The sequence below is a fragment of the Onychostruthus taczanowskii genome, unplaced genomic scaffold (assembly GCF_017590055.1).
Source record: "Onychostruthus taczanowskii isolate IOZ18803 unplaced genomic scaffold, ASM1759005v1 scaffold15, whole genome shotgun sequence".
NCBI lineage: Eukaryota > Metazoa > Chordata > Aves > Passeriformes > Passeridae > Onychostruthus > Onychostruthus taczanowskii.
The window spans coordinates 9,495,887-9,523,771 of record NW_024498685.1 but is presented as its reverse complement, the minus strand read 5'-3'; the positions used below and the strand labels follow the sequence as shown (position 1 = coordinate 9,523,771).

Sequence of the window (27,885 nt, the reverse complement as noted above, 5' to 3'; positions counted from 1 at the left end):
CTTTTTTACTTACTGTGCAATAGGAACATGGGAAAGGTAAAGGTGACTAAGTAAAATAAATGTAGAAATGAGAAACACCTCCTGTGTCCTCTCCCCTTGAAGGCAGCACCATTTATAATCTTCTGTTTAAAGGTAACCTAGTCACAACTGTGTCCATCAAGACATCCATTTGCAGTCCCTCGACCTGAGAGCTCATTTGTACAACGTGCCAGGGATGACACGAAAAGCTGAGTGAAGTGCCAGACTCTGGATATTCCATGGGATGGGATGGGATTGTTTTCCTGCCCTGCAGACAAGCCCATCCTAGGAAAGCATTACCTGGGGTGTAGTGTGGCAAGCACAGCCCAGCACAAGCCTGGCAAGGGGATTAACACCTCTGCCTTTCCTGTGGCTGCAGAGCTGTGGCTGTGCTCACACAGAGCAGCACCTTCCCGGCTGGCTGCAAGGGAACTGTGTGTCCAGGGGCTGAGAGAGCCCCTCTTCCCAGCAGGATGGGGACATGCTCCCAGCAGAGGTCACTCTGAGGGGAGGAAAGCAATAACAACCTGGCTGGAACAGACACCTTCTTCAGGGAAAAGCCACTCATTTATGTTTTCGGTCTCGTACACCTCACTGTGAAGGATTTTAAAGTAATTAATTTAAAAATAGAGCAGGACAGTCAGCACTAGAAGCAGAAATGAAACACACTAACACACTAAATATAACCTATTTCAGCCTACAGAAAATACTTCTGAGAGTAATGGCCAAAAAGACTGTCTGGGAAAAAGAATGTTTAAGAACAAGGAGGCTATCACACCATAACAGCTTTACAGCTTTCCAGTCAATGGCTGTTTTTCATTAATATGGCTGGTCAATATTATTTTGTTTAAATTAGCATTTCACATATTTTTGATGTCCTGAATTAGCTGCCTAGCTGTAGACATTTTCTTTTCCTTTTCCTCTAGCTGAGACTGCTGAAAAGAGTGAAAGAATGCTACCTATAGAAGAAGTTTTAGTTTCTATTAAACTCTTTCAGAGCAAGAAGTGATGTCGGCATAAAGCAAAGCAGTTTGAAGAAATAAAATGGCAGCTGAGAAGAGATCCCAGACTCTCCAAGACACTCTCAAATGGGTAGCAAAGGATGACTGTGTGACCTCAGACAGCACATTGCTTCCTCAAAAAAATGTGATTTATGACTGATGAGCAGTGTAACCAGCATCAGACAATATGCCTCCCCAAAGGATACAGACAAAAGCTGTGTTTAGATTAACATACTCTCCTTAGTTTTTTACATACTTGAATCATTCCAAGCCCTCAAATGTTCTGCAGTTCTCCAATTATGAAAAAACAAATTAAAATCCAACAACTTCAAATGAGTGTGTATGACACACACCCAACCATGCAGGGGACTTCAAACAAGCACATCTGAATGAGACAGTAACTCTTCCCAAATCTAAATGGCATTTTCTTACAAAATGTGAGAACTTATTCAAGTTCAGAGTAAGTACAGGAGGTACATCCATGCTACTCGGTAATTTTGGGAGGGGAGAGTGTGGGTAGAAGAGAAGGGGGTTTTCACTGCAATTTGGTTACAAAGCTTGTTTGCACAGGGCTGTGCTGGCCTCATGGTGGCTATTCATAAGAGATCCCCAGAAGAGCTGTAAAGTCTGCCTATAGCCCAGGTGCTATAATTGCTGTCTGTCAAAACAGAGCTGTTTTCTCAGCAAACATTTCAGAATGCCCAGTGCTAAGTTGATTAGTTAGTGGGTTTCTGGGGAGGAATATAAGGATGATGGCTGAGAGACAGAGCAAAATTGATGACTCGGAGACAAAACTTGGATTTCATTAAAACACTCCAGAGAGCGTTTAATTTCTCAAAGAGAATTCCTGCCGTTGAAGGGGAAGCAGGTACTAGGAAGGAGTTATTACCAATAATGTCTAATTTCCACTGCAAGGAACATTAATCAGTTCAAGAAGCAAACAGAGGGGCGTTATCAGTACAGAATCTGGCTCAGCTACCCCTTGAGCATGGCTATTCCTACAGAGACACCATTCCCATGCCAGAGATGTCTCCCTTTCAGTACACCCAGCGAGCTTCTGAGGCTTCTCTGGAACACAGCAGCTTTGAGGGGCACCTCCACCTTCAGACTGTGCTGACTCTACATCCAGACTGCTCTGGGTTAGTCATGGGAAAGAGAGACCTGGCTCCCTCAGCTTCCAGCAGCAGCGACCACACAGAGTCCATTGAAAGCACCACATGAGCTCATCTGGTGTATCTGGACACAGGCTGAGCCTGTGCAGGGCCCGGACACCTGAGCCTGTGAAACTCCAGAAAAAACACTTCTGGCACGAAGCTGTGCATGGGAACGTCAGGGCTGGAAGAGGGGGACAGCAGGAGGAGTTGGCACGAGGGAAAAAGGAAGGAAATTAGGGGCATGTAGCACAGCAAGGCTTCAGCCATATTCTGCAATTAAAGGAACTCTTCACAGACCCTTAAAGTGGCAGAAGGCATTAGGGGTGTGCTCAGGCCGTGACTTACAGCTTCCTACCTCTGCAGCCTGGTTAGGAAGGCAGCGCAGATGGAACTCATCCACAACCACAGCAGCCCCTTACAGACCCCTTCAGGAAGGGCTCGGTGAAGCAAGCTCATAATGGCTCTTCCTGTACATTTATCTGCACTTCTGTGTTTTCCATTAGCAATCACTGCTCCTGAACATCCACAGTATTAAAGCAACGTCATTTGTACTGCTCAGGTTACATCAGTGTCAACACTCACTCGAAGTCCTAGGGTTTCAGGGCTTTGGAATTTTGCCATCAAACTTCCCTTCAGGCATGGCAAAGCGGGGCTCTGCCCACCCTCACTTCCCAGGCACCTTCACATAAGGATTTTTACAAAAAACCCTCTGCAAGCATTGGAGATGTTTTTGTGTTTCTTGAACTAGAAATGTCTTTGATTATTACTACTGTTATTATATTTGACAAGGGTTAATTGTGGAGTCTCAAAATGTACGTTAAATGCTACAACCAAAATGCAACACTTCGTTAAATTCAGTGCAGCACAAGTTCCTACTAGAGTGCATTTCTATTTTAGAATTAGCTGACACATCTTAAGACTACAGAGGGCATGACAATGGGTAGTTACAGGGGTAGCTCAAATAGTAAAAACAAAAAGTACTAACATTTCATGATCATTTAGGAAAAAATGTTGAATTGATAACAAAGCTTAAGCATTGCAGTACTTTGAATAAAAATTCTAATGATGCAATGGACTGATATAACAATTTCTGAGATTTAGTACTGATTAACTAATTTAATGACTTTAACAACACCCTGAGGAACACAAACCTACCATTACTCTTTTTTCAAACTACTGGTCATTATAGAGCAGTCTGGGAGTGCACCTGTGAAGCAGACATCATGCCAAAAGGCCTTCAGCAAGCTCTCTGGCCCACTTGAAAAGGCATTTATTTATGTTATCACTGTCAGCATTGCCTCAAACCAGGCACTGGCTGTACAAGTAGAATGACATGCACAGGTTCCCTTCACAGCTACTGAGCCACACACCTCACAGTGCAATCAGAGCTGGGCAACAAAATGAAGAACACATGAATCAACAGGAGAACAAGAGGATACCTGTTTTGTTCCCAGTTCTGGCAATCAAAACTGCTGCCGTGAGAGGATGTACCTGTAAAAGTGGGATCCACAGCCCACAAGAGCTCAGAGGAGACACATCTAACCAAGCAACTGCATACCACTGACTGTCCCAAGCTGTACTCTGTAAGTGACAACTGAATGATGACAGAGTGGAGACAGGGTGCTGATCCCCTTATTGACAGCTGCTTATTGGCAGCTTGTTCCAGAATTATCCAGTAACTGGGAGATTTTGTCTCAGAACTTCAAACCCACACTGCAGGGTGCCTACTGGAGTAACCAGGCTGTAGGATGTATTTTAGGATGACTTTTCATTTCCTATGCAGACGGAAATACAAAACTGGGGCTCTTTACTGACAGCACTCAACAAGGTCCTCACTTCATATTAAGCTATTTTAAGTATTTTCTTTTCTTGTTGTCTTGATGTTACACTTACAATCATTATGTCATTAAACAACCTCATATCAGGTCCACAAAATGCTTTCCACACTTTAAGAAAGCTTAGAGGACAGTTTTGCATTTAAAAAAGGAAGAACAGGTGGACTTTGCACATCCAACCAAAGGTGGTGTTTAAAAGTTAGTCCTCTGCACTCCAAAAACAAATACATCAGATATAAGGAACTGCCACAGGAAATATTCTGTTCTTCAGGCCTATTTTCTAGATTAACCATTGGTTTATTGATTGATTCTTAAGGATTAGGCCTTTAACTTCCCCATTTTGCTTCAAACCATAGTGACCACAACTGTGTAACAGCAGCTGGTCCACCCAGAAGGATCCAGCTGTTCCTGTTCCAGAAGGATCAGGAACGGCCTCTGAAATACCACACAGATGAGCCTGCACTGCTGTGGTGACCAAAACCAAGCACTGCCAAAATTTGGAGCTAATGCTACTTTAAAAAGATGGAAAACCTGAAGAGCAGTCAAGTTATCACTCAGTATAGTGGGCTTATGTAAAGGCCAAAGGGAATTTTTCAACAGGGTAGGAGATTATGCAATGTAAATGCGACTCGATGGAAAAACTGGATCCAATTATAAATACAGAATTTTATTAGATAGTTTCTAGCCCACGCTGAAGAACAATAGTCTAACTTGTTGATTTCTGTGCTAAAATTTGTTTTTACTCCAGCTAAGTTGCATGCAGACATTCCTCTTTCTGAATCAAGGGGCAACCACACTACTAAAAATTATCATTCTGTCTCCTTTTATATGAAGTTCCCAAATCAACCAAGGTTACCAGGGTTGCACATTCCATGATAATACCAATGTGTCTGAAATTGAGCCTGACTCCTGAACAGGCACAGGACCTGAGGGCTCCAGATGTAACACAGCAGTGTTCCAGAATCAAACACATTTCTAGAACACAGACACACTGTAAGATCAAGACCTTATACTACCTGCCAAGAAGCTACAGTATTCAGGATTTTTGTATCACTCAAAAGAGGCAAATAACAGACTTCATGTGGTTTTTTACAGATATCCTTTCAATCACAGCTTAGGGCATAAAAAGGTGGACAATATGAATTATTGAATTAATGTCGTATCATCTAAATGGCTGCCACCCACACTGATCTTTCTGTCTAATCCTGTTTTAGTAGGGTCACCAAGTTCATTCCCCTGCAAAAAAAGACAACCGTACCATATAACCTCTTTCAAGTGCAGTACAGTTTCTTCTTTAACCACTAGCTACCAAAAGATTTCCATAAATTACATTTGTCTGCTGTCTAAGATTGCAGAATTCTAACCAAAACCAGATTGGGGCCCAGAGCTTGAATGTAAAAAGATTTTCTGAGGCTTGACACACAAGACAGGGATTCAGAACTACTCTCACCAAGTTTAAATGGAAATGTCCTTCCTAACTACAAATTCAGAGTCACATTATGCTGCAAGTTGTGGTAGCATCATGTATAACATGGGGAGCAGCAGGTAGGAGAACTTTTCTTAGGAATTTCCTTGAATAATCTGGATTCCTTTGCAGTGGAGAGGTAATAACCTCCCTAGAACTCTTAACTGGCATGCAAATGGAAATTCCTCCATATGTTCAACAACTTCCAGTGAAAATTACACAGCTCAAAATATCGTACATGAGAATCTGAAATACTGCAGGCAGCACCACTTACTTAATAAAATCAAATAGATGAAAGATTGGGCTCCAGTCATTTCTGTAGCCCCTCTGCTATGATGGTTATAAACTCTCATGTTGTTACATTTCAGCAGATGAAAGGATCTCTGTGATAACCTTTCACATCCTAAAGATGCTTCCTCTGGATAGAACTTGCATTGCCATTTTATTCACACAAACAGTAGCAAACAGGATATGGTGGGGAAAGTTCAACGTGCACAAGCTGAGATGCCTCACTGCTGCAGCCACAAGACAATAAAAGAGATTGGTTGAGATTTTTACAAGTTCTGACAGCCAATTCCACTACTGCTGGCTGGCTCATAGGATTTAAATATCTGCATCTCAAGTTTTATAACTTGCCTCCCTAAGGAATTACTAAGCTTCTTTCCAGAGACTATTTAGAAGGGAAACCATTCACTTTGGAAAAGACAGGTCTAATGCCCTTACTCTGGGGGCTCTGGTTTTGGCTTAGTCCCTTCTGTTCCCTGTCAGACACAACAAGAGTGAACCTGATTGCTGTGAGTCAACAATTCTAATCCATAAAGTTCAAACATCATAATGCCAAGGCCCAGGCTTCACTCACAAGCACTACTATGTCAGGCTCTTATTTCCTGAAATTAATGGAAAAATCTGAGGTAAAGGAAGATAAAGTTACAATAAGAAGGAATAAAAACGTGATTGCAATTGTAGCAAAAGGCAATCAGATAGATATTTCCATTATAAGGAAACCTAAAGCAAACTTAATTTTTAGGTTGCAAAGAATCCCTGTATGATCAAACTTCTTAAAAACTGTTTGTAGGCACTTCTGAAAGAACTCCAAACCTGCTTCCTCCAATCAAGTCTTGCTGTTTTCACCAGCAATCAGGGTAATTGAGGTGACCGCAACTCCAACTAACCACTTAGATCTGATCCACTTTGACACTTGATAATGTACAGAAACATTGCAGAAAGAAGCATTCTTAAGAGAAACAGGATTAAAGCCATATGACAAAAATATCTGTAGATTCTTAGTGTTATACCACATCCACCTATGGGACAAACAGAATTCTGCTGCTTGTCTTTTTAGGCAAAAGTCCATGATTTTCTTAGCACCTTCCTTGAATGATTCCAAATTAATTTGGGCTCAATGTTGTCTCCTTAATTTCAGTACTCTGTGTTCTACAGAATACATTTTGTAATTTCAGTCTTTCAGATCTCATTGCCATGCTTTTCTCTTGCTTGCATTTCTTCAGTTCTATTATAACCTGTAACACAGCCTATTGACCCAGTCACTTATATTTTGCCAGCATTGAAAATTACAGTATTAAGAATACTATACAGCACATCCCTATCTAAGCTTATTCCAATACCCACTTATGGACCTGTTGTCCAGGAATCTGTATGAGCCACATTTGATCCTGCAGACACTTCTCCGCACTGCAGTCTTCTCTGTGGCCATAAAGCCTCAGGACCTGCTGCACAAAGTGTTTTCCCATGTTTTAAGCATGTTTGAAACTTGGCAGAATAGAGCCTCCCTGCGTAGCTCCAACCTCCTGTACCAGCAGCCTTATCTACATCTGTGCAAGAGTTAAAACCCAGCATGGAAAATAAATTCCTTCTTCCCATGAAGAAACTATTCTTTGTCACTCAGCAAGTGGCATGGTAGTGCATCAGTAAGCACTGTTACACTCTCGTAATTTCCCTGTAACGAAAATTTTAAATAACATTTGATGCTCTATTGGGTGTCCATGACGAGGTGTTGGCAGCAGAGGGATTGCAGGAGCCTCTGGGAGAAGAGACCAGGGCTGCTGTGTGCTGGACACAGCCAGCTCCTGATGGCTCCAGAGGATCCACTGCAGGACACTGCTCAGCCCCTCAGCCCAGCTGGTGCCACCTCTAGGAAAACCTATTTTAGAAAGAGCAAACCTGCCACACAGGCAAAGCAAGGGGAGTGGGAAGAAAAAGGTGAGAAACAGCACTGGGAAGAACAAGATCAGAGAAGGAGGAAAGGAAAGAGGTGCTCCAGGTGCAAAGTACAGATCTGCTGAAGCCCTTGGACAGCCCACGATGGAGCAGATAGTCACTGCTGCCTTCTTAGAGCCCTTAGAGCAGATCTTTTCCTGAATGACTGCAGCCCCATGGGGAGGGCCCACACTCGTGCAAGGAAAGAGCTGTGTGGCTGGAGAAGGCTCTCAGAGACAATGGATGAAATACTGTGAGGCTACTTTGCTTGCCCGGCTAGATCTGGGGGAAAAGTCAGGATTTGGTCAGACACTGGAACAGGTTTCTCAGAGAAGCTGTGGATGCCCAGTCCCTGGAACCGTTCAAGGCCAGGCTGGATTTGGCTTGGAGGAACCTGGTCTAGTGGAAGGTGTCCTTGCTTATGGCAGGGGGTTTGGAACTAGATGACCTTGAAGGTCCCTTCCAAACTAAACTATCTACAAATCCTCAGAGAAACTGTGTACTGACCATAACCACCCCATCCCTCCCTGCACTGAGAAAGCAGAGGAGTCTGGAGTGCTGGACTAAAGGGGAGCATAGGAAATAGGACTGGAAAGATGCTGTTCTATTGCTTGACTTGGTTTCTCACTACCCAAACCTTCAACTGGCAATACATTCATTTTCTCCCAGGTGCCTTTGTTTTGCCCATGACAGCAATCAGCACCTCCCAGTCTTTACCATAATGCATGAGCCTTCTCATCCTGTTTTCTACTCCTGTTGTGTTGATGAGGGTGAGTGAGAGGCTGGGTGGGAGTTTGGCCCTTAGCCAAAGTTAACCCACCATAGACACGTTTTTATGTTCCGAGACCAGCTTACTTGTAACATGAGAAGGAAAAGTCTCATTGGAATTAAGTCCATACATTCCCAGGCCAGAGGTGGCTTTTAAAACTGTTGGTAAAGTTCTGGGTATGAACTGGGGCTCAGAAGTGGACTTCCTTAACTCTTCAGGCTGGAAGAGGAAAATATCAGCTTTTATAAAGAGACTGGTTGCAGTCATGGGTATCATGGAATGTGAAGAAATGAAAGAACTGTCACCATGCACCTCGCACAGAAGGAAAACTGTGCTGGATGAAGGAAGATGCAACTGAGCCAGCAGGGAAGACCAGGGGCACCTGCTCTTCAAAATGAACCAAACACAATGAACCACAGCAGGGAAGTGCACTCAAACAGTTTACTTTTTACCTGTTCTATGTATTCAGCAAGGAAATGTTATTTCTTAAATGCTGTCTCACCCAGCACCTCTGCCATGAACTATATTGAATATCGTGGTGTTAAAAAATCAGCTTCAATTCTTGTATGATACAAGGATACAAAAATCAACTCTTCAGTTTTAACAAGTACTGCTTTTTTTTCCTGCCCAAAACATTTTCATGCTGTCTTTTTTCCTACTCAGCCAAAAGCAGCAGTGATTTTGGCTCTAGGCCATCACAATAATCAGCAATACCAAGAAACTTAATCACAATGGCGGCAATGTCAATAAAGCCCTGGAAGAAGCCAAAGGGTCTGTACAACCTTATTCAAAATAAAATGTTCCCTGGGCTGAAGTGCTTCTCTTTAGCTCTACAGGATGGCATCAAACATGCTCTCACTACACTCCCAAACTTCCTGTGGGAAGCAGACACTTGAATTTCTGAGGATGATCTTCCAGGACTGGAAGACCATTAAACATCAGTAAGAAACTAAAGCAGATTGGAACGGTGACCATGCAGCATCAGCAACTCTGACACACCCTGACTTGTGACTATAGTCAACAAAAAAATGAGGGGGGGGGGGAGAAGGACTGAAGGAAAAATTATTTCAGGATAGAAAATTACTTGGCATTTTCTAACCCACAATCAAGTTTAAAAACAGTGCATTCTGGTTACCTTGAGAGTAAAACTATGGAAAGCTAAATCTGAATGGGCTGTAGAAATTTGATGGTATTCATCAATGTAAGTTGCTAGCTAAGCAATAACCTACCTATATTCATCAATATAAGTTGCTAAGAGGTACTTCTAATCAACATACAGCTCTTTTTTCTGGTTGATTTTTTTGTTATATTATACAGCTATCCTAATTATCCCAAGAATTAGAAGACCTTACCTTAAGACTACAACAAAATACTGAAAGCCAAGAGATATTAGACAGAAGATAAAACTGATTGCCTTTACGCCCAAGATTTGCACAGAAGAAATTTGGAGATGACTTTTGACTTTTTATGTAGTGGCTTCAGTTTCCAGAGTCGTCTTCCCCATAAACAAAGCAAGAAGAGGGAGAAGACAAGACTCATAAAGATAATGTGATCAGGATGACATCAGTATCATTCTGAAATGTACACAACAGTTGTTTTTCTATGGCAAAAATTTATGTTGTGTTCTCTGTAACAAAATGGTTTCTATTTTAGACATGAATAATAGACACCACCAACAAGTGAATGTAATACAAAATAAATCAGCAGTAGTATGTCCTTACTATATAATTACAGAACAGATGACTGAATTTTTATCTGTTCAGACAAAAATGTTTGAATCTGTTGCTCTAAGATATTTTAGGAGAAATTCTGACAATACTGATCTGATCAAAACAAAAAAAGCTCTTTCCTGCATCAGATTCAACAATGCCATTTGGCAACCTTCCACCCTTTCTGTTAGAAGAAAAGGAACATATTAAGATAGAATGGCTATAAGATTCTTAGCAGCTCTGCTCAATGTCACTGCTGGCCTTATTTGAGGAAGACTCTTGAGAAAGGGGTTCATGACACAGATTACTTTTTGAGCTCAGTGGGCACTTAACAACCACGTCATTTTATCCTAAAATTTTGATTTTGAACAAATACCCTTTTCCCTCAAAGTAAAACAATGAGAAAACCTGCATCAATGTAAATCAATTTGAAAACGACAAACTACAACCATAATGCACATAAAAGAGACTGCTTTTTGTTAGTCAAAAAATAGTCCATGGTGCCAACTCCTTGGTACCTTTTCCACATATATCAGGTTAAAAGTAATTCCCTCCTCTCACAAATCACAACATTCATGGTACAGATGAGGCACCATGTAAGGAGTAATACCTTCAGTAGCAAAGAAAGTTGTTGGAGCCCTGACCATAGCAGATGATGGGCACTGGTATGGCACAGCAGTTTGCCAATGAACAAGGCACACATCTAATCTGAAAGTGGTTAGGTACTTTGACTGTATAAGCAGGACTATTTGCATTCCCGTGTTTTCAAACACTGCTAAAAGTCCATGTGAACAAGGCAGGTGAAGTAAGAAATTCTGAAATTCCTGAATTTCTGCCTTGGAATAGAAGGGCATATGGAGACATCAAATAAGTTGTATGAAAATATTTATATCAGTCTTTCTGACTGCTAACAATTAAATACACAAATTAAGTTTTCATAAGGATTTGACATGGTTCACAAAATTCCTCATATCCAATCCCACCCATTATACTTGTTGTCTTTTCTCAAGGCGGAACTTACTATTTTTTCCTTTTTGGATTGGTTTGTACCTACAAAATATATCCCTGCAATTGACATGAGCAAGGCCATGAATGCAGACATTGTTACAGTCATATAGACACACTTATGCAGAGACAGCTTGGGCCCATGGGCTTGGGAAAAGAAGCTGTATCAATTTAAGTCATATTTATAATGACAAAATTGCATTCAGTCTAAGGGTCACACTAACGATTGCGCTGAGTTAGCCTTTTCTGGTAGGATCAGAAAGGGGGGTAGGGGAAGAAACACCTTTTACCAAAATAGTTAAAATGCTATAAAAAAAGTCAGGCTATGCAGCCTAGGCCTTATAAGGAAGTGTTTTCAAACATTTATTTCTTGAAACACAAGGTTTCAATCAACAGCCACTGGAGGCTCTGGGGTCACGATCTTCCCCCTCAATGTTCTGCACAAAGGTCAGAGAGGTTTTCCCTCTATGAATGAAGTTGCCTTCCAAAGCTTCAGCTTTGGAATAAACTTCGAAACTTCAGCTACGGAATAAACAGCTTCTAACCCAGCCTGAAAAAGTCAGCATTGTTGTCTACAAAAAAAGACAAACTCTTGCTAAGATATTTCATGCTTGTAATCTCTGTGGACTCTTTACAAATTGAAGGCCTGTAAAATCTTGAACCTTTATTAAGTCTGTCAGCAACAAGTAAGTTGAGAAGAACACCTAATGTCAATGTAAGAAGCCTGGTGAGTGCCTACACTGCATTCCTCAGCTACCCAACCAGCTTGAAGGGCTTCTTACACCTCGACATGGCAGTATATCCACACTGTGTTAGCACAGACATATAATGAACACTCATGCTTGGCATTAGCTGGACTTGTGTCAAAAGTAAAATACTGTGAGGTTACAGGCAATCTGGAATATGTTCTAATGAAAGACAGAAGTTTAAAAGAAAAAGTAAGAAAAACAAATGCTTTGCAGCATTTAAAGCAATGAAGGGAAAACACAAAGCAAAGCCTTTATGATGTATCTCAAATTCTCATTGGACTATTTCAAGGATCAGTTGTTACAGTCAAAAACGTTAGTAAGTGCCACCAAAAATCAGAACTAAAATGGAAGGGGTGTGTTCTACACAACCTCAGATGGCATTTTAAAAGCAGTTATTTTGCATCTTACTGTGCACATTTGATAAACACTCTTGTTGGTGCCACTACCCCTGTTTGGTTGGGCTGCCTGGTGCCTGAGCCCCACAGAGCTGCAAACGCCACCGCAGGCATTTCTTTCGCATCCACCGGTGATAAGTTACGATACTGAAGCTTGTCCAGGAATGTATACTTGTTAATTTTGCTTTAGATGGATTCTATTAAAACGTGAAAATCTTGGCAAGGCCTGGGGTGAGACTTGCCCACTGTCTGGGTCCCTTTCCCACCCAGCCAACAGGGCAGACTTTTTAGTTCATTATCACCTCATCAGTGCTCCTGTCAGTTGCCAGCAGTGAGAACTGGACTAAGCCACTCACTAATTCCTGGCCCTCCTGCCTCCACTGAAGCAGCAGTAAATCCAGAACAGATGGATGTGCTTTAACCCTCTCAATCCAGACACTTACTTTAATCAACTTAGTCTAATCAACCCACCCAGCTCAGAAGGAGGAATGAGTGACAGATGCAGGATGGTGGGACGGAACTGCTGCAGCTCAGATCCTTAACAGAAGACACAACCCTGCATCTTGGAAACTCTGCTGATAAGGGAGGCAGCTGGCCAAAGGCAGGAGGCCTCCTAGGTCAGGAGCAGGACAAGCCTTCTATCAAGAGGAAAAGCTAAAAAGGAATGGATAATAATGCAGGGCAAAAGTTTATTACACATAGAGATCTCAGCCCATTACCCAAACTATGAATGAAGACCAGAAGGCAAGGGGTGGCTGTTGGTTTTGCAACTGAAGTTGCAGTTCAGGCCATCTAGCTGTCAGTCATCTCCTTCCCACAACACGAGATACAAGTTTCAAACCTTGCCTTGGGTTGTCTGAGACTTATGGATTGCCATTTCAGTGCACTAAGCCAGCAGAAAACTAACATCAGAAAAATGTGGACATTTTATTGCTATGTTAGTGTCCTAAATTAGTGCAGTGGAGTTTTGTGAGTTGCAGACACAGCGCAAAGGAGGACCTGGGAGAGGGGAGCAGGAGCAGATGGGTCTGCAGCTCAGCCTGCCCTGAAGTCAGACCACAGATCCTCATGCTCCCAAAAATGTATTTTCAGTCTTGCCTGCAGAGCACAGCTTCATTCACGCAGCAGGGCAGAACCAGAAATTACATGTGAAGTTTAAAATGCTTCTTAAAAGGGATTTTACTGTATCGTAACGTCAAGAAGAACTCTTCTGTTTATTTTCATGCTCATATATTTCAATAAGACCTAAACAACTGTGGAGAACGTGGCAAAGTATAATATTCAGAAAGAATGATTTTTTTAAACATTCTATGTATGATTTTGTATTCCCTGGCCAGCTGCAGAAGACACAAATAAAAAAAAAAAAAACAGCATTACAGTGCTCTGGCATGTTGCCTGCAGAGCACAGCTTCATTCACGCAGCAGGGCAGAACCAGAAATTACATGTGAAGTTTAAAATGCTTCTTAAAAGGGATTTTACTGTATCGTAACGTCAAGAAGAACTCTTCTGTTTATTTTCATGCTCATATATTTCAATAAGACCTAAACAACTGTGGAGAACGTGGCAAAGTATAATATTCAGAAAGAATGATTTTTTTAAACATTCTATGTATGATTTTGTATTCCCTGGCCAGCTGCAGAAGACACAAATAAAAAAAACCCCAGCATTACAGTGCTCTGGCATCTCAAACAGTTTTATCCACTTAGAGGCTTCAAGAAAGCCCTGAGTTATGAAAAAAAAAGCAATAAAAAGTAGCTGTATATTCATTTTAGGTCTTGGAAACCTAAGAAGGGCCTTGGCTAAGGTAAAACTACACACCTAGAAGAAGTTATGAATGCCATTTAGAACAACCACCTTCAGTCTTGCCATTCTGTAGCCCCTTATGTATAAAAAAGGAAAGAGACATAGGAACAAATTCAAACGCAGTAAGAAAAAGATAGCATATCTGCAAACCCAAAGTCTAGGCCTGGAAAATATCCCAAAGTGGTAGCTCCGAATATAGATCAGCACATGGCATGAATTGTTAGGAGCATAAATGCAGCTTAATCATCCTTCTCCCAATCAGGGTATTTTAACCTCAGAAGTCATGTAATTGCAGCTTCTCTCTGGTTTACCTTCCCTTAATGTATATGAAATACAAGAAGAGAAATGAAAGAGTCAATTAGCCTCTTGCCCTGTACCATGTAAACAATGACTCCTGTTTACCCCAGGGCCTAACTGAAACCAGTTTCCTGAAACCAGGAGAGGTTGACAGGCACAATATGAAAAATAAAGCTTTTTTTGAAAAATAGATTTATCACTTTTACAAATATGCTTGATTAAACCATCCTGCTCTTGCATATTTCACAAGAAAAGTGTGTTTTTCTCTTAGCATTTCTTTTTCAATTATAAGCCATACACACAGATTTTAAGCTAAATTAACCCAAGATTTTGCATTTACTTTTAAAACTGACAACTTTAAAAGTTATGAATGAAGAATACATAACATCCCAATTATTAACTAACACAATGCACTTAGTGCACATCTCCACAGAATTGGCTTTCCATGTATCATTTTGGTAACATGCTAACACAGACCAACATTTGCAGGATTAGACAGTGGTACAGAATAGAACAGCCAGCCATGTGTAAGAGAAAGACTGTTCTGGCAACTGGCCAATGAGACCAGAAGTCCTAAAAAAGTTGAAGGACCACTGAAAAGCTTAGTAACTATAGAAAAACATATTCAAAGCTAGTTTTTCCTTAAGGATGATTACCCCAACAATCAAAAAGACAAAAACATAGCTGAGTTTGGTGTAACTGTGAAACAGAATGGGAAAATATTTGTCCATGTGGCTGTCACAATTCTGTGAATTTTCAGTGAAATGACAGCTGAGAACAGAAAAATTATCTGGCAAAACCAGAAAAAAAAAGTTAGAAGGACATTGAGAATCTATGGTTCTTTGTTAAATAATAATGTGCTAAAATTACACAAGTAAAAAATATTGAAAAATAGTAGGCTTGTTTTTTTTTTTTTTTTAAAGTATATAGTTCAGCCATTCAATAAGCTTTCAAATACACTGTAGCATCCTCAAAGGAGACAATAAAAGAGTCAACTACTAGCAGTGTTTTAGGAATAAAATACTCTTCCAAAATATGAAGAAACATCTCATTAAATCTCTTTCAGCCTCAGTGATGGTGACTACCCTGTAGTGCAGAAGTGGCTCGACTGTAAGTGTTTTGGGATCATTCCAAAGTTCCTAAGCAAGTCCATGATCCAAAGTCATGAAAACAATGACTCCTAATTCCAGTGAGCCTGGGAAGCCCTGTGTTCCTGAATGTGACCTTTTAGTGGGGCTCAAGGAGATGACAGAAGTTCTGTAGAAGCTGTGAGGTCTTGCAGCACAGAGTGTGCTTACAGTGTCAAGTTCTGGGATGTGAGAAGTCATCCTGAAGTGATGGTGAGTGCCCTGTCAGTGCTGAGAAGCTGCCAGAGCAGACTGCAGCCTTGTCTCTGTAAGTGATGCTGATGGGAACTGCGATGATTCAGTTTTTCTAGGTGCCAGCATTGGGAATGCACTGCCCAATTAATGGCATCCAGTTTCACATGAGCTGCCCCAGGGTACGAAAGACTGGAGACCAACAAAAGGTAAGGAAGATCCATGCCTTTCTGAAGAGGAACCTTCTGGATGAGGCACAGCACAGTGCTGTTCTCCTCAGAACCAACAAATAAGGGATCAACAGGCACCTCAACCCTGGCAATGAGCTCCCTTCTTATCCAATGCACATCTTGTGTGTAGAATGGTGGAAGTCTTAAAAACATTTTTTGAGTCCAATATAAATCAGAGACCATCACTGGTAGGCAGAGAACAAGGTTCTGAAGACCAACCAAAGGAAAGGAAGTGGAGACTTGAGAAACAGAGAAAATAGGAAAGAACCTCACTGTCTATCTCCTGGTCTCTGGCCTATTCAAAACAATTTTCTATCATGAACAAGAAAATTAATTTCAATACTGCCCTTTAAACAACACTTGAGTAACAGCCCTCTGTTAATTTGCAACAGCAAATAAAATCTTATTTTGGGAGTGCAAGATGCAGTTAAATTACTTGACTGCAACTAGATAATAAATTGTCTAAGCAACTTAGAAAATTCATTCATGCCATTTGCATTTTTCTGTGTTGAGTTTCCCCTATTCCTAAATAAGATAAACACTTTTTTCCCCCCAAAGGCTTATTTCAGGAGTTAACATGGACTTTGCAACTGCTTTAGCATTTTTAGATGCAAAGTACTATATCTTGTCAAGTATCATAATGAGAACTAAGGGTCACAGCATGAACTGAAATTATAGAAGACTGCACAATTAAAAAAAAAAAGTCTATTGCTAGAATGTGGAGAAAAGTCCCTGTAACCCATTTTGATCAGCAAACTCCTCTTGTTCATGAAAGGTGTAGGTGTGTATTTCCAAGTCCCAGCAGACTGTCACCAACCTCAGCTGAGGTGCTGGGAAGTTAGGTAATGAAATACTTCCTCTAGGCTGTCCTAACTCTTACCTCAAATCATGCATAGTTAAGACATAAACTAGAAAAATGGGCAGTGTATGAATTCCAAAGAGGAATGAGAGTTTTTTTTTTCTTTTTTTTTGGTGCATTCCTACAGTTAATAGTTTTAAATTTTTTTTTTAAGAATTGCAGGATTGTAGGATTTCCTTGGGAATAGAGCACCGGAAAGGTAGATTTTGTCCTTCACTATATATGCTCTAGACCAGCCATATCAGTATACAGAATGGGAATGAAAGTGTAACTGAAAATCTGTGACTGTTGGTCATAAGGAGTTAAATTTTCCATCTTTACCAAGCAGGCATTTCATGATGATGGTCTGCTGAATGATGGACAATTGCTTCCAAACTGGCCTGGCACTGGGAACAGGGCGTAAAGCAACTCTGAAGAGCTGAGGGTTTTATTCCATGTATCGGACTACAACTTGACAGCTCTTAAAAAGTATTCCTACCTTGAAAATACATTTTATTTTCATTAAATCATTAATCTGCTAAGAAACTTATAGAGCTTATCAGAGTCTACAGAAAATTAAATATACTTATTTATAAAATAAAAATGACCCATACACTAGGCAAGTCAAAACACAAGTGATGCATGCACACTGCAGCCATGGGAGTGTCTGCACCACAAAAATGTGTAATCACAGCTGGACCAAGGCAGGTGTACTCTACAAAATATTAGGCATAACTTACTAAACTACTTACATATTAATGCCACTTTGAGAGTTAGTAAAATGAAAGTAGAATAGAGATCTATTAAAAGACAGTGCATCTCCCATGTATGGGAATAAAGTTTTTATGCTATGTGTAGTGCTGACATGAAAACCATATAGCTGCCCAAAGCAATTTGTGTCCCTCTAAAACTATTTTCATTAAAAGCCTACAAGTTCTCTTTCAGGAACTGGCAACTAAAGATGAAGTTCTTATACTTAGTTGTTTTTAAGCTGCACTGAGATTGTATTTGCCCATCAAACAGAACAAGAAATTCAATATCTGTATCAATACAGACAATAAGAATGTATCCATGCATGTCATGAAGCAATGTGGAGCAGCCTGTCTCCCCAAAACAAGGGCACAAAACATACAAAGAGAGATCTTGTCAGCTATGGTGCGTCCAGGCATCCCTGACATCCACTTCCCACACAGGGAGTGCTGCTCTCATGCTCCATGCTGCAGAGGAGGCAGAAGCTCCAGCAGCTGGGAGCCCTGCAGGGCAGCCTCAAAGGACATCATTCCCAGGGTGTGCCTGTCCCCAGAGCATTGCTTGAGTCCACAGGCTGGGCCAAGTGCCACACTGACACCCTCTGCAGCTCAGCACCAAACCCCTTTTCCATTCTCCAACAGTTTACTCACATTTCTGCAGAACTGCTGGTTTCTTCTGGCTCCAAAGACCTCACCTGCAGGGTTTCATTTTTCTGTTTGACACCTTGCTGTTGACTTTCCCTCACTGCACAAAAGAACTTGCTCCAGTGCCTCTTTCACAACTGCTCCTTTGTAGTAAATGAAAGCTTTAATAATTGTGTTTTGATTGTAAACTTGATTAGTTTTGACTTTGTTTAATTTGTGGCCTTTGCTGAGATCTTTGGGGCTGAGAATTAAGAGAGCACACTGTACCACTATACTTTGGACATAGGGAGTTTGCCAATTTATTTCTTGCCTCATTTGTCACAAAATCTATGAAACTGCAGTCCAAAGCCAGCTTCATACTTTTAAAGGCAAGGCAAAAATGTATTTGTTTTTCTTCGAAATTAACATCTCCTCGCTAAATTAATCTAATTTTTCAAACTCAAAACCAGAGCCCTCACTAACAATGAGACTCTAGTAAGCAAGATAAATCCAAAGATCAGCTCAGCAAAACAGAGCAGACTGCTTCTCTCCAATTACACCACTGAAGTGGCAAGAAATGCATACTCAACTTTAGGTACACACAAATAAAACAAAAAATGAGGATGTACAAAGGATCTGCATGAGGACATGCTAGAAGAGAGAAATACATGAAGAACTATGTATCTTAAATGCACAACATTTCCCATGAAACATCTGTGCCTCAAACAGTTAAAGACATAAAAAAATCTACAAACCCAGTATCTTCAGATTTTAATTCCTGACATCACTGGAGTTCTGTGGCCATGGGTGATCAAGTCACTTCGTGTTTTGCTTTTCAGTTTACTCCTTTGAGAAGCAACAATGCCATTTCTCCATTTTTATTAAAAAAAGATTACTCTGAAATGTAAAATCCTTTAGTGAAAATAACTAAACTGAAAAATACTATTATTTACAGTTGCATTCTTAATATTTTTGATTAAAGTGTGTCTAGATGAGACAAAGGCCTTTTACAAATATAAGAAGATATCCCTGGCATTCTTTATAACCTAATGAGTCCTAACCGTTTCAGGTTTCCTGCCTAATGGGGGCTTGAAAGATAGCAAATTTTTGCAGCTACCTTGAACCAACAAATTGAGTTCTTTCTATTCCTTCCAATAAATAAAGAAGTTTCCTTTGCATGGAGAATACTCAACATCAATTGAGTATTCCTACAAAATTGAGTAACTGACAAAAGCAAAATTTTTCTTTAGAAATTGAACCTGCAAACCCAAGATATTATTAACAGACAGAACCGAGCCCACATCACACGAGGAACAAGCTCAGGCATATAACATTTTTACAGGACACGTTTTTCATACAGACAAGGAAAGTGCATGACTTGTGCTGAAGAATCACAAAAACTGCAAGATAACAGAGTCTCCATCTTCACCTTCACCTAAAGTACTCCCAAAGCACATTCAGCTGTATTTAAGCTATTTGTGATATTCTGATGTAAAAACCTTCCTAGAACCCCTCCTCACTTCACTGCGATCAGTTTGAATTCTCATCTTGATCCCCAAATCACCTGAACACCCACCAGGGCATTCTGGCAACACACACCCTTTGGCTTGTCAGCCAAAAGTCCACTTCATTATGGACAGTTTGAACAGCAGCAGGCTTGAGAGAGACCTCTAAAGACATCACATAACAGAGGTTTCCATTGCAACAGTAAGCTACTGTTTATTCTCTTCCAGCTACCTACTTATTCACTTCATAGTGGTTTAATAAGGAAGACAATCCCTACTTCTTGATGAGATAGTTCTGCAAGACAATGACACAAATTCTCCTGAGATCAAAACTGCTATATTACCAAAACGATGACTTCACATAGAGGGACACCTTGTTGGTTTGTCATGATTTAGTCACAACAAGTTAATTTCTCTGCTATTCAACACTTTAGTATTTTCTGAACATTTACATATATCTTTGACCATTTACTCTAATCATTTTCTGATGAAATCCCCTGCTGCTCAAAGCAACTTGCAGTTGTCATCTTTTCACAACAGTCTCAGTGAACTAAAATCTTTATTCATGAAATTAAACTAAATGATCAAACTAGTTGAGTGTATATCATATACAAACTATATAATTTAGTTTAACCTCACATGCAAAGCTGATTCCTAGATTACACAGTGGAAATAAACTAATGTGATCCTGTAGTTTTCAAGTCAACATGAATTTTAAAGCTGTAGAATGCCAACAGACTGAAAAAGAGCAGTAAGTCTAGAGAAAGGAACAGCCATATCTATTTAGTGCTTGAGGCAGACCTGAAAAAGGGGTTTAGGCAACACTAAATATAACATTGTGTCAAATTATTTTTCAGAATTCCCTGTTTCTATATTCACTAGCTCCTAGTACAGGAAGAGTTCTCTTCATCCTGCAATGTGCAGAAATCTATTATAAAACTACTGAACTGGGGAGAACTGACTTAATAGCAGTGACAGCATCATACCTCAAAGAAAGACACCTTCACAGTGCTTAGTGTCATCTTCTAGGATTTCTAAATGAACAGTTCTGGTCAATTTTCATGTTTGGATTGCAGTTACATGGAACCACTTTCACTGCACACAAGGTACCACCAGACAAACCCAAACCAACAATTCTCCAATCCTATCACTATGGAGCTTTCTGAAAAATTCCACAGACCTGCAGATGATGCTTCTTATTTTGCCTGAAAGAAATCAAAAGTATTGTTTGGGAAGGGAAAAAATGAAAAAAGACATAATGGATATTCCCATACAGTATAAAGACAAAGATTGTATATACAGCCAGTTCTCCAATTTTTCTTACTCAATCCCCACTTGTTGTCCTCTAGGATTGCAGGGAAGCAATTACTTGCTTCAGAGGTTATTTCTGTAATTAAAGCAAATTGACCTCACTTTTTTTTTTTTTTTTTAAAGGAATTTCTGTTCCACTCCAGAAAACAGACTGGAATTAGACTTTGCCTTACCTACACCCTGCGAAGCTCTACTGTTATTTTAAACTCAATAAAAGAGTGACTTGCACATGCACAGTGACCATGGAAGCACATCCACCCTTGGAGAGTTCCCTCCTTGTGTTTTGAACTATGTTGACGATGTCCGGATGGGATTTACAATTGCTCAAAGCTACTATTGTTCACACTACATTAAATCTACAATATATGCAATGAGATACCATAATATTTTCACTTGGAACTTCTAGTAACCCACAGCTTGACTGTATTTAATGAAATATGTAGTGCTCACAGAGTTGATTTATATGCGTTACTATTTACAATTCACATTTATAAAAGAGGAAAAAGCACCCTAAGGAACTCATGGTTCTTTTGACTTTAACAGAGAGTAAAAAGTGCCTGATTTAGTTTAGCTCAGTAACACCCCTGGAAGCCCCAGAATCTTATACTGGATTAGGGATGGCGACAGGAATCACTGATGCAGCTGAAACAGCCAGCATAGGAAATCTAGTTTTGCTATCAACCCTGAGCCAAAACACTCCTGCATATTTTAAAACAAAAATCACAGTCATATTTATGCTTCTTCTGTATAGAATTATACACAAACAATGTCTTTGCATACAGAAAACTTGGAAATGTACTTTTGTTAAGTGTTGTTCTAGAACAAAGTGACATGGAGGATTCATAATTCCAAGGGAAAATTACACAGATTCCCTTGAACAGATAAACTTTTACTTGTGACTTCTGAGTGTATTTAATTACACAAAATAAAGGCATACAGAATGAATTAGCAGAAGGCAGCATGTTGGTGTCCTCAAAGCTAATTAAAAGCAATCTAATTTATATATTAGTCAACATAAAACCCTATTCCCTTGAACAGATAAACTTTTACTTGTGACTTCTGAGTGTATTTAATTACACAAAATAAAGGCATACAGAATGAGTTAGCAGAAGGCAGCATGTTGGTGCCCTCAAAGCTATCTTAAAAGCAATCTATTTTGTATATTAGTCAACATACAAACAGCACTCTCCCTATTTCTCTACCATGTTAACACTTGGTTATCTAGAAAAAAACGTAATTATTTTTCTCTTAGATAACATGATCTGCATACAGGTTATGATAAAAACAGACTTTTACCAAAGCAATGCCCTCTGGGTAGTAAAGAATATGAAATTTTCTTGTGCTGCACCTGTTCCCTATGATGGTTTGTAATCATGACTAGCAAAACTGAGAAAAGACAAGAAGGGTATTCATCTTCTAGAGGAGGACTGTGTAATCCTAAAAAAAAAAAAATCATACATTTCAGTACTCTTTGTATATATATGCCAAGATCTCTATTGATGAGATCTTTCAGAGCAGTTTCTGTAGGAATATTGCAATATCTTAATAGAAAATGAAAGCATGACAAAACCCCTACATTTTTAACACTGAGCCTGTATGGTGAATTTTTCAAATTCTCATTTAAAAGAGGTTTAATTTTCTTTCACCATCTTGAAAACTATGACACTGAAGGGATCACTTACACTAAACCCAGTCCCTGAAGAAATATATCCAGAAAAACCTCCCATGGAAAGGCATGGGAACAAGAACGTAGTGTAGATAAATTCTCCAGAAATTAGTGACTGGATCTCTTTTCCCAACTCCTCCCTACAACATCAATAGTCATAGAAATTACTGAGTGGAGCAAAATGCTTTAACACCACCTGGTGTAGTTTTCAGCAGTTGGTTTTGCTTCCAGGCCTGTCATGGCTCATTAAGATAGCACAATACTTTCTGTCTGCAAGATTGTTCTCAGGGACCATAGAATTTGAGATAAAATGAGATACAGAGGGTTTTATCACAAGACAGAACACAACTGTGACATATCACACCAAGGTTTTAGTATCTGACAAGCTACAGAAGGAAAAGATTTTCAATGCAGGTGAAGAGTAACAACAAACCAGTGAGAAAAGGTAAATATAACTTCCAAATACTTAAAGAAACAGAGTAGACCACAACAATCCAATTCTGTGTGTACTCATATGGAGCATTTTGTCTACATATGCTTTGCTAAAGGTTCATGTCTTTACTTTTCAGTTTTATCACTTGGTGACACTTTGAGATTCAAGATTCACTTATGTGAAACATTTGATTGACCAGTTTAGTAGTACTGCCCAAAAATGGGTTAAACTCTTCCACTTGCTTCCATGGCTCAGGCCAGCTAGTGTGAGTTGCACTGGAAACACTGTCAGGACATTGGTGCCTCAGAGCAGCCTCAGAGTGCTCAGAAGGCTTGTGGACAAGACAGGAGGACAGAAAGGATAACAGGACTCATTGCTTAATTGCAAGAGAAAAAAGAATTGTGAAGGAGATTATGTTTTCTCTTAAGTTTTCACCTGAATTTAAAAAAATTGTAGCAAAAGACACCAAATCTGCAGGAAACCAAGATTTTTCAACAAACTTGAGCATCAAAAGACATACAATATATCTGCATGCTGTATTTCAGCTTTCCTATTGGATTCTGGACCATTCACTTGGAGATTAACAGCTGTTCCGAGGTCAGTCTATTTTGAATTATTTAAGCATAAGGCCTGTATTGTTTAATAATTAGAAATGGATTATGTTTCATATTTCGGACTATTTCAACTGAAGTAGTTACAATTTCAGGGGGTGACAATATAGAATTAAAATAAACATATATGATTAAATATTTTATGCTTGAAAAGGACAAAACAAAATTGAAAAGGACAAAACAATGGTAACAGGACACCAGCATGTTAATTTTCCCTGTGTGCCCTGAAAGAGACTAAAAAGAAAATTCCAAAGCTAAGAGAAGGAAAAAGGCACTGACAGGGATGCACTTGTCCAGCTCTGCCCCAGACAGTGAATCCCACAGACACAGAGTGCCCCCTGTGGGACTTGAGCTTATTTAAGTGCACATGAAGGAAGCACAGGAGAAGTTCAGGTACCACTGCTGCCATCACACACCAAGTGACCCAGGCCTGGAAGCCCAGCTCAGTGTGATGTGGCCAAGAAAGCCACACCTGGCTGATGTGACAGTAATGTGCTGCTGCTTTGTGGCACTGGCAACAAACCCAAAGGGATTTCAAACTATGGAGACAGCTGTTCATCTGCTCTGGAGGACTGCTCTTATTCCATGAACCATAACTTCTTTAAAGACCAGGAAATTCCTTAATTTCCAGGAAGACAGGTACAGATGAGCGAACAAGTTATTGTTGGATGGACATTGATGCTTTCTTTTTTTTTAGTTCTGTTCACCATGGGTGTACAAAACCTGAAGTATTTTTGTTTGGTTAAACTGTTCACAGGGCTTAAAATTACCTCACACCTCATTTTGGATCAACTGATTTTACTTTTCTGGCAAATAAACTGTGTCAATTAATCAGTTTCTTTGGATTACTTTCAACTTCAGCTTCATACTCATACCTCCAGACAATGCTGCTTTATTGCTGGGAAGATGAACTTTTCACAAGATAAACAACCTCACCTTTCACTGACTTCATTTTTAGTTGTGAGTGGTCATGTGCAGGCCTTTGTATTCTTTCTTATCTGAGAGCCAGAAAATGAAGATGCGGACTTCTCCATCTACCAAATATTTTAAGATCATATCATGCAGGAAAACTGCAGCAGAGATGTGGGTGAACAGTCTTCCTGCATAGCCCTGCCTAGGCTGGCATCTCATTTTTATGAGTGGCCCTCTGTAGCTCTCAGAAGCCTTCCAGCTCTGAGATGAAGAAAGGAAGGCACACAATAAACAGCCTCACTGAGCTACACAAACCTGGTTCATTTCTGATCACTGCCTCCACCCTGTATCAAAGAAAAACTATCTGTGGGATGAATTCATGACATTAAAAACTACTGTGATAAATACTCAAAAGACTACTCATGTACAGTCAGACAAGAAATCAAAAGATGTTTTCTGACAGCTTGATTTTGAAACAAATTATTTTCTGTGATAACAATTAATTCATCTGCAATATTTTGATTATTTTTCAAGAAACAAGAGGACAGTAAATGATTCTCAGAGAAGTAATAATCCTTCTGTTGTGCGCCAGCAGGATGAAAGATTCAACTCTGAAGCTCCAACTATGTTATGTAAGTCTGCATACCTTGAATTATAGGGCTAGCAGCAATTGCAATTAGCAGAAGGCATAATTCAGGAAAGGGCTAATGGATCATTTTCCAGGTCTGAAAGAACACCTTGAGAAATGTCCCAAGTGGGACTTTTCAATGCTGAAGAACATGACTAGGAAGACCCTTCTGGTCCTTCTGATCAAAACAAAAGGCCTGTCTAGCAAGAGAACCATGCAGACACTGTGTCTGTTCCCCTTCCCTGTAAGTGCAGCATCCACTGCTGCAGATTTGGCAACTGCAGGAACTCGGCCTCAGATTAGACTGTTTGTGCTTGGCTATTTTCACACACTGCCAAAATTTGCTGACAACACCAGGGGAAAAAAAAAAAGAAAGTAAAACTGGTGATTTTCAACAGTTTATAACTCAGCTCAGCCTAAGCAGGTTTTTATGGGACAAAGAACAGAGATTTCTCTGTAGACAGCACTTTATTCCTGCCTAATTTAAAAGATTTGCTGTGAATGATGGAAACATTAGAACTTCTTAAAGAAAACATAACAAAACAAAAATCCTAGCAGTTCACTAGTATTTCTCTACAGTAGATCAAGTTTGGTGATATAAATAGAGACCATTATCTGCCTCTCTCATAATTATTTGCAATAAAGTTTTTTTAAAGAAAATGAAAATATTAGACTTATAGGAAGAGAGCTTCAAAATACATAGTATTTCTTCAAGGAGTGAAATTTCTTGCATGGAATATTTCACACTTGAGCTATTCTAGTGCCACACTATTCCCTAAAGAGTGTGAAATGATCTTCTCAGGGTTACAGAGTCAGTAGTAAACACAAGTTCTACTCTAAAAACCAGTATTTTAAACATGTATTTTCACTAGCATTATATCTAACAACTTCCTATTAAAACCCAGAGGTAACTTTCTGGAGTCCCCTTGTTGTTTTAACACTTTCTTTCACTCCATATCTGGAATCTCCTAAAGCAGCATTTTCTAAGTTATTTTTCTTGTCTGCTCCCCAGTCCCATTAGCTGACTGCAGGGCCTAGATTGTTAAATCTACACCCCTAACAAATCTCAAATTTAATCAGTACTGGTTTTGAGCACCTCAAACTTTTCCTGCTGAAGCATGCCCTAGAACATAGGAAACAATATTGCTTCACCCATTTGAATACTATCTGTACAACAACTATTTTTCCTCCATAAGAACTCCAAAAGCAGCTAATTGCTTCACAAAACTGACCACTCATTCAATTACTGTTATTTTTCAGTTGAAATAGTAGCAAATACATTAACAACATGAGAAACTTTTTGCAAAACTAGAAAACAAATGAGTGCTTTTCATAAAAGACATAGGCTGGGAAAGTAGGGCAACAAAGAATATACTTTCTGTATATAAAGTAAGATATTTAATTGACTGGGAGTCCTCAGTAGAGACTTGTTTGCAACAGAGCCTCATGGTGAGGGGGAGTTTTTGAAGTTTGGATGCCTTTGGCAGCTTTATAGAACTTTAAGACAGACCAGCTATGACTAAAACATGCTCAGCTAGTTAACTATACAAACGTAATGCTTTTTCCATCTTCCTCTCCATGTGCTGACAGCATTACCATTGTCTCCAGTGTTCTTCTTCCTTCTGAGGTACAATGGATCTACCAGTTCATGCAGTACCTGATACCACATTTCAGTACAAAAACCTTCCAACAATAACTTACACAGGTAAGAGAGGTCATCATTTAGAAGTGAGTAGTTATATTAAAGGATCTACACAATTCAAAATACATTTCAGGATATACAGTACACTGCGTGTAGATTTTAATGAGAAGGTTTGGCAGAGCAGTTTGGCAGAAGAAAGTACTCTCAAGTGATTGGAAATGGGATACATCTCCAGTTGCTTTGGATTCCCACATCACCTAAAGAGCTATTCTTCCCATCCCCCCATACAGCAACTCTCAAGGCAGTCAAATTTATAGCTCAATAAATTTTTTTATTAAAAATAAAAAGTGTGGCTTTTAAGTACTGCAGTCGTCCAACATCCTTATGCCAGGTCCAGATCAAACTGTTGTAGCTGAATATGAAGCTGGGAGGCTTGGCCTACTTTACACAGCAGTTCTAAGTTAAAGTTTTGAGACCTAAGCCACCTCCTTCCATTTTGTAACAGCTGTTTTTCTATCCTTTCATTAAAAAAAAAAAAAAGGAAAGGAAAGAGACCAGTGTAGAATAGTTAAATAAATAAATAATGGCTCACAAAACCACAGTGGAGGAACCACTGCTAGTCCTGCCAATAAAAATGTTCCTTCTCTTCAGGGCTGGCTAAACAACTGAAAGTGCTTCTAATGAACTGCTGGCAGCACCATCCATCATTGCACTAAATGGATTCATGTCTCCCTAAACCAGGGATAACTATTTATCTGTAATGCACAGTCAGAAATTAGGAAGTATTTAAGCCTGGGAAGTCTAATCCCTCTCTTCTCTCCACCTCCTCAAAGTTTGTTTTTACCAGGCTTCCTTGTACAAGGATGATTAGAAAAGTTTGACTGATAGAGAACTTCAAACTGCTGCAGTGCTAATGAATCATCTGAAAGAGTTTGAAAAACACATGAGCAGACCAGAAATCTGCAATCTGACTTTAACATTAGGAACACCTGACATTAT

General features: G+C 39.7%; 1 protein-coding gene across 6 annotated transcripts in view; it reads right to left on the bottom strand.

Annotated features, from left to right (window-relative positions):
- ERC1 (ELKS/RAB6-interacting/CAST family member 1) overlaps positions 1-27,885 on the bottom strand; it is a 270,885-nt gene that overhangs the window by 71,649 nt on the left and 171,351 nt on the right. The window lies entirely within an intron of this gene.